Source organism: Calliphora vicina, chromosome 3, assembly GCF_958450345.1.
Source record: "Calliphora vicina chromosome 3, idCalVici1.1, whole genome shotgun sequence".
Taxonomy (NCBI): Eukaryota; Metazoa; Arthropoda; class Insecta; order Diptera; family Calliphoridae; genus Calliphora; species Calliphora vicina.
The window spans coordinates 88,368,394-88,376,970 of NC_088782.1; positions in this window are offsets into that span (position 1 = coordinate 88,368,394).

The following is an 8,577-nucleotide window of genomic DNA, read 5'->3' on the forward strand; positions in this document are numbered from 1 at the left end:
ATGCTAGCTACCTAAGTTATACCTTGTTAGAAAGCTACAATCTCATGCAATCCAAACATAAAAACTTAGCTTCCTAGCTCTTTAGGGCCTTTTAAAATTGCGATTTATATGAAGTCGTTAAAAACTGGGGTAATTTTGTAACATTTTTCGAAAAATGTCCGATATACCCGCATATATGCCCGGCACTATTTATGCTAGCTACTTAAGTTATACCTTGTTAGAAAGCTAAAATCTCATGCCATCCAAATATAAAAAAAATTAGCTTCCTACCTCTTTAGGGCCTTTTAAAATTGCGATTTATATGAAGTCGTTAAAAATTGGGGTAATTTTGGGACATTTTTCGAAAAATGTCCAATATACCCGCATATATATCGGGTACGGTTTATGCTAGCTAGTTAAGTTAGACCTTGTTAGAAAGCTACAATCTCATGCAATCCAAATATAAAAACAATTAGCTTCCTACCTCTTTAGGGCCTTTTAAAATTGCGATTTATATGAAGTCGTTAAAAACTGGGGTAATTTTGGGAGATTTTTCGAAAAATGTCCAATATACCCGCATATATATCGGGTACGGTTTATGCTAGCTACTTAAGTTATACCTTGTTAGAAAGCTACAATCTCATGCACTCCAAATATAAAAAAAATTAGCTTCCTAGCTAATTGCGATTTATATGAAGTCGTTAAAAACTGGGGTAATTTTGTAACATTTTTCGAAAAATGTCCGATATATCCGCATATATATTGGGTACGGTTTATGCTAGCTAGTTAAGTTAGACCTTGTTAGAAAGCTACAATCTCATGCAATCCAAATATAAAAACAATTAGCTTCCTACCTCTTCAGGGCCTTTTAAAATTGCGATTTATACGAAGTCGTTAAAAACTGGGTAATTTTGGGACATTTTTCGAAAAATGTCCGATATACCCGCATATATATCAGGTACTGTTTATGCTAGCTACTTAAGTTATACCTTTTTAGAAAGCTACAATCTCGTGCAATCCAAATATAAAAAAATTTAGCTTCCTACCTCTTTAGGGCCTTTTAAAATTGCGATTTATATGAAGTCGTTAAAAACTGGGGTAATTTTGGGAGATTTTTCGAAAAATGTCCAATATACCCGCATATATATCGGGTACGGTTTATGCTAGCTAGTTAAGTTATACCTTGTTAGAAAGCTACAATCTCATGCACTCCAAATATAAAAAAAATTAGCTTCCTAGCTAATTGCGATTTATATGAAGTCGTTAAAAACTGGGGTAATTTTGTAACATTTTTCGAAAAATGTCCGATATATCCGCATATATATCGGGTACTATTTATGCTAGCTACTTAAGTTATACCTTGTTAGAAAGCTACAATCTCATGCAATCCAAATATAGAAAATTTAGCTTTCTAGCTCTTTAGGGCCTTTTAAAATTGTGATTTATATGAACTCATTAAAAACTGGGGTAATTTTGTAACATTTTTCGAAAAATGTCCGATATACCCGCATATATGTCGGGTACTATTTATGCTAGCTACTTAAGTTATACCTTGTTAGAAAGCTAAAATCTCATGCCATCCAAATATAAAAAAATTAGCTTCCTATGATTAGAGAAATTAGCTTCATATGAAGTCGTTAAAAACTGGGGTAATTTTGTAACATTTTTCGAAAAATGTCCGATATACCCGCATGTATATCGGGTACTGTTAATGCTAGCTACTTAAGTTATACCTTGTTAGAAAGCTACAATCTCATGCAATCCAAATATAGAAAAATTTAGCTTCCTAGCTTTTTTGGGCCTTTTAAAATTGCGATTTATATGAAGTCGTCAAAAACTGGGGTAATTTTGGGACATTTTTCGAAAAATGTCCGATATACCTGCATATATATCGGGTAATGTTTCTGCTAGCTACTTAAGTTATACCTTGTTAGAAAGCTATAATCTCATGCAATCCAAATATAGAAAAAGTCGTTAAAAACTGGGGTAATTTTGTAACATTTTTCGAAAAATGTCCGATATACCCGCATATATGTAGGGTACTATTTATGCTAAAAAGGTCCGATATACCCGCATATATATCGGGTAATGTTTATGCTAGCTACCTAAGTTATACCTTGTTAGAAAGCCACAATCTCATGCAATCCAAACATAAAAACTTAGCTTCCTAGCTCTTTAGGGCCTTTTAAAATTGCGATTTATATGAAGTCGTTAAAAACTGGGGTAATTTTGTAACATTTTTCGAAAAATGTCCGATATACCCGCATATATGTCCGGTACTATTTATGCTAGCTACTTAAGTTATACCTTGTTAGAAAGCTAAAATCTCATGCCATCCAAATATAAAAAAATTAGCTTCCTACCTCTTTAGGGCCTTTTAAAATTGCGATTTATATGAAGTCGTTAAAAACTGGGGTAATTTTGGGACATTTTTCGAAAAATGTCCAATATACCCGCATATATATCGGGTACGGTTTATGCTAGCTAGTTAAGTTATACCTTGTTAGAAAGCTACAATCTCATGCACTCCAAATATAAAAAAAATTAGCTTCCTAGCTAATTGCGATTTATATGAAGTCGTTAAAAACTGGGGTAATTTTGTAACATTTTTCGAAAAATGTCCGATATATCCGCATATATATCGGGTACTATTTATGCTAGCTACTTAAGTTATACCTTGTTAGAAAGCTACAATCTCATGCAATCCAAATATAGAAAATTTAGCTTTCTAGCTCTTTAGGGCCTTTTAAAATTGCGATTTATATGAACTCATTAAAAACTGGGGTAATTTTGTAACATTTTTCGAAAAATGTCCGATATACCCGCATATATGTCGGGTACTATTTATGCTAGCTACTTAAGTTATACCTTGTTAGAAAGTTAAAATCTCATGCCATCCAAATATAAAAAAATTAGCTTCCTATGATTAGAGAAATTAGCTTCATATGAAGTCGTTAAAAACTGGGGTAATTTTGTAACATTTTTCGAAAAATGTCCGATATACCCGCATATATATCGGGTAATGTTTATGCTAGCTACCTAAGTTATACCTTGTTAGAAAGCTACAATCTCATGCAATCCAAACATAAAAACTTAGCTTCTTAGCTCTTTAGGGCCTTTTAAAATTGCGATTTATATGAAGTCGTTAAAAACTGGGGTAATTTTGTAACATTTTTCGAAAAATGTCCGATATACCCGCATATATGTCCGGTACTATTTATGCTAGCTACTTAAGTTATACCTTGTTAGAAAGCTAAAATCTCATGCCATCCAAATATAAAAAAAATTAGCTTCCTACCTCTTTAGGGCCTTTTAAAATTGCGATTTATATGAAGTCGTTAAAAATTGGGGTAATTTTGGGACATTTTTCGAAAAATGTCCAATATACCCGCATATATATCGGGTACGGTTTATGCTAGCTAGTTAAGTTAGACCTTGTTAGAAAGCTACAATCTCATGCAATCCAAATATAAAAACAATTAGCTTCCTACCTCTTCAGGGCCTTTTAAAATTGCGATTTATACGAAGTCGTTAAAAACTGGGTAATTTTGGGACATTTTTCGAAAAATGTCCGATATACCCGCATATATATCGGGTACTGTTTATGCTAGCTACTTAAGTTATACCTTTTTAGAAAGCTACAATCTCATACAATCCAAATATAAAAAAATTTAGCTTCCTACCTCTTTAGGGCCTTTTAAAATTGCGATTTATATGAAGTCGTTAAAAACTGGGGTAATTTTGGGAGATTTTTCGAAAAATGTCCAATATACCCGCATATATATCGGGTACGGTTTATGCTAGCTAGTTAAGTTATACCTTGTTAGAAAGCTACAATCTCATGCACTCCAAATATAAAAAAAATTAGCTTCCTAGCTAATTGCGATTTATATGAAGTCGTTAAAAACTGGGGTAATTTTGTAACATTTTTCGAAAAATGTCCGATATACCCGCATATATATCGGGTACTATTTATGCTAGCTAGTTAAGTTATACCTTATTAGAAAGCTACAATCTCATGCACTCCAAATATAAAAAAAATTAGCTTCCTAGCTAATTGCGATTTATATGAAGTCGTTAAAAACTGGGGTAATTTTGTAACATTTTTCGAAAAATGTCCGATATACCCGCATATATATCGGGTACTATTTATGCTAGCTACTTAAGTTATACCTTGTTAGAAAGCTACAATCTCATGCAATCCAAATATAGAAAATTTAGCTTTCTAGCTCTTTAGGGCCTTTTAAAATTGCGATTTATATGAACTCATTAAAAACTGGGGTAATTTTGTAACATTTTTCGAAAAATGTCCGATATACCCGCATATATGTCGGGTACTATTTATGCTAGCTACTTAAGTTATACCTTGTTAGAAAGCTAAAATCTCATGCCATCCAAATATAAAAAAAATTAGCTTCCTACCTCTTTAGGGCCTTTTAAAATTGCGATTTATATGAAGTCGTTAAAAATTGGGGTAATTTTGGGACATTTTTCGAAAAATGTCCAATATACCCGCATATATATCGGGTACGGTTTATGCTAGCTAGTTAAGTTAGACCTTGTTAGAAAGCTACAATCTCATGCAATCCAAATATAAAAACAATTAGCTTCCTACCTCTTCAGGGCCTTTTAAAATTGCGATTTATACGAAGTCGTTAAAAACTCGGTAATTTTGGGACATTTTTCGAAAAATGTCCGATATACCCGCATATATATCGGGTACTGTTTATGCTAGCTACTTAAGTTATACCTTTTTAGAAAGCTACAATCTCATACAATCCAAATATAAAAAAATTTAGCTTCCTACCTCTTTAGGGCCTTTTAAAATTGCGATTTATATGAAGTCGTTAAAAACTGGGGTAATTTTGGGACATTTTTCGAAAAATGTCCAATATACCCGCATATATATCGGGTACGGTTTATGCTAGCTAGTTAAGTTATACCTTGTTAGAAAGCTACAATCTCATGCACTCCAAATATAAAAAAAATTAGCTTCCTAGCTAATTGCGATTTATATGAAGTCGTTAAAAACTGGGGTAATTTTGTAACATTTTTCGAAAAATGTCCGATATACCCGCATATATATCGGGTACTATTTATGCTAGCTAGTTAAGTTATACCTTATTAGAAAGCTACAATCTCATGCACTCCAAATATAAAAAAAATTAGCTTCCTAGCTAATTGCGATTTATATGAAGTCGTTAAAAACTGGGGTAATTTTGTAACATTTTTCGAAAAATGTCCGATATACCCGCATATATATCGGGTACTATTTATGCTAGCTACTTAAGTTATACCTTGTTAGAAAGCTACAATCTCATGCAATCCAAATATAGAAAATTTAGCTTTCTAGCTCTTTAGGGCCTTTTAAAATTGCGATTTATATGAACTCATTAAAAACTGGTGTAATTTTGTAACATTTTTCGAAAAATGTCCGATATACCCGCATATATGTCGGGTACTATTTATGCTAGCTACTTAAGTTATACCTTGTTAGAAAGCTAAAATCTCATGCCATCCAAATATAAAAAAATTAGCTTCTATGATTAGAGAAATTAGCTTCATATGAAGTCGTTAAAAACTGGGGTAATTTTGTAACATTTTTCGAAAAATGTCCGATATACCCGCATATATATCGGGTACTGTTTATGCTAGCTACTTAAGTTATACCTTGTTAGAAAGCTACAATCTCATGCAATCCAAATATAGAAAAATTTAGCTTCCTAGCTTTTTGGGCCTTTTAAAATTGCGATTTATATGAAGTCGTTAAAAACTGGGGTAATTTTGGGACATTTTTCGAAAAATGTCCGATATACCTGCATATATATCGGGTAATGTTTACGCTAGCTACCTTAGTTATACCTTGTTAGAAAGCTACAATCTCATGCAATCCAAACATAAAAACTTAGCTTCCTAGCTCTTTAGGGCCTTTTAAAATTGCGATTTATATGAAGTCGTTAAAAACTGGGGTAGTTTTGTAACATTTTTCGAAAAATGTCCGATATACCCGCATATATATCGGGTACTGTTTATGCTAGCTACTTAAGTTATACCTTGTTAGAAAGCTAAAATCTCATGCCGTCCAAATATAAAAAAATTTAGCTTCCTTGCTTTTTTGGGCCTTTTAAAATTGCGATTTATATGAAGTCGTTAAAAACTGGGGTAATTTTGTAACATTTTTCGAAAAATGTCCGATATACCCGCATATATATCGGGTACTATTTATGCTAGCTACTTAAGTTATACCTTGTTAGAAAGCTACAATCTCATGCAATCCAAATATAGAAAAAATTTGCTTCCTACCTCTATAGGGCCTTTTAAAATTGCGATTTATATGAAGTCGTTAAAAACTGGGGTAATTTTGTAACATTTTTCGAAAAATGTCCGATATACCCGCATATATATCGGGTACTGTTTATGCTAGCTACTTAAGTTATACCTTGTTAGAAAGCTACAATCTCATGCAATCCAAATATAGAAAAATTTAGCTTCCTAGCTTTTTGGGCCTTTTAAAATTGCGATTTATATGAAGTCGTTAAAAACTGGGGTAATTTTGGGACATTTTTCGAAAAATGTCCGATATACCTGCATATATATCGGGTAATGTTTATGCTAGCTACTTAAATTATACCTTGTTAGAAAGCTACAATCTCATGCAATCCAAATATAGAAAAAGTCGTTAAAAACTGGGGTAATTTTGTAACATTTTTCGAAAAATGTCCGATATACCCGCATATATGTCGGGTACTATTTATGCTAAAAAGGTCCGATATACCCGCATATATATCGGGTACTGTTTATGCTAGCTACCTAAGTTATACCTTGTTAGAAAGCTACAATCTCATGCAATCCAAATATAAAACAATTAGCTTCCTATCTCTTTAGGGCCTTTTAAAATTGCGATTTATATGAAGTCGTTAAAAACTGGGGTAATTTTGGGACATTTTTCGAAAAATGTCCGATATACCCGCATATATATCGGGTACTGTTTATGCTAGCTACCTAAGTTATACCTTGTTAGAAAGCTACAATCTCATGCAATCCAAATATAAAAAAATTAGCTTCCTATCTCTTTAGGGCCTTTTAAAATTGCGATTTATATGAAGTCGTTAAAAACTGGGGTAATTTTGGGACATTTTTCGAAAAATGTCCAATATACCCGCATATATATCGGGTACGGTTTATGCTAGCTACTTAAGTTATACCTTGTTAGAAAGCTAAAATCTCATGCCATCCAAATATAAAAAAATTTAGCTTCCTACCTCTTTAGGGCCTTTTAAAATTGTGATTTATATGAAGTCGTTAAAAACTGGGGTAATTTTGGGACATTTTTCGAAAAATGTCCAATATACCCGCATATATATCGGGTACGGTTTATGCTAGCTACTTAAGTTATACCTTGTTAGAAAGCTAAAATCTCATGCCATCCAAATATAAAAAAATTTAGCTTCCTACCTCTTTAGGGCCTTTTAAAATTGTGATTTATATGAAGTCGTTAAAAACTGGGGTAATTTTGGGACATTTTTCGAAAAATGTCCAATATACCCGCATATATATCGGGTACGGTTTATGCTAGCTAGTTAAGTTATACCTTGTTATAACTTCCAAATATAAAAAAATTAGCTTCCTAGCTAATTGCGATTTATATGAAGTCGTTAAAAACTGGGGTAATTTTGTAACATTTTTCGAAAAATGTCCGATATACCCGCATATATATCAGGTACTATTTATGCTAGCTTGTTAGAAAGCTACAATCTCATGTAATCCAAATATAAAAAAAATTAGCTTCCTAGCTAATTGCGATTTATATGAAGTCGTTAAAAACTGGGGTAATTTTGTAACATTTTTCGAAAAATGTCCGATATACCCGCATATATATCAGGTACTATTTATGCTAGCTACTTAAGTTATACCTTGTTAGAAAGCTACAATCTCAAATATAGAAAATTTAGCTTTCTAGCTCTTTAGGGGCCTTTAGAATTGCGATTTATATGAAGTCGTTAAAAACTGGGGTAATTTTGGGACATTTTTCGAAAAATGTCCGATATACCCGCATATATATCGGGTACCATTTATGCTAGCTACTTAAGTTATACCTTGTTAGAAAGCTACAATCTCATGCCATCCAAATATAAAAAAATTTAGCTTCCTACCTCTTTAGGGCCATTTAAAATTGCGATTTATATGAAGTCGTTAAAAACTGGGGTAATTTTGGGACATTTTTCGAAAAATGTCCGATATACCCGCATATATATCGGGTACCATTTATGCTAGCTACTTAAGTTATACCTTGTTAGAAAATTACAATCTCATGCCATCCAAATATAAAAAAATTTAGCTTCCTACCTCTATAGGGCCTTTTAAAATTGCGATTTATATGAAGTCGTTAAAAACTGGGGTAATTTTGGGACATTTTTCGAAAAATGTCCGATATACCTGCATATATATCGGGTACTATTTATGCTAGATACTTAAGTTATACCTTGTTAGAAAGCTACAATCTCATGCAATCCAAACATAACATTGCGATTTATATGAAGTCGTTAAAAACTGGGGTAATTTTGTAACATTTTTCGAAAAATGTCCGATATACCCGCA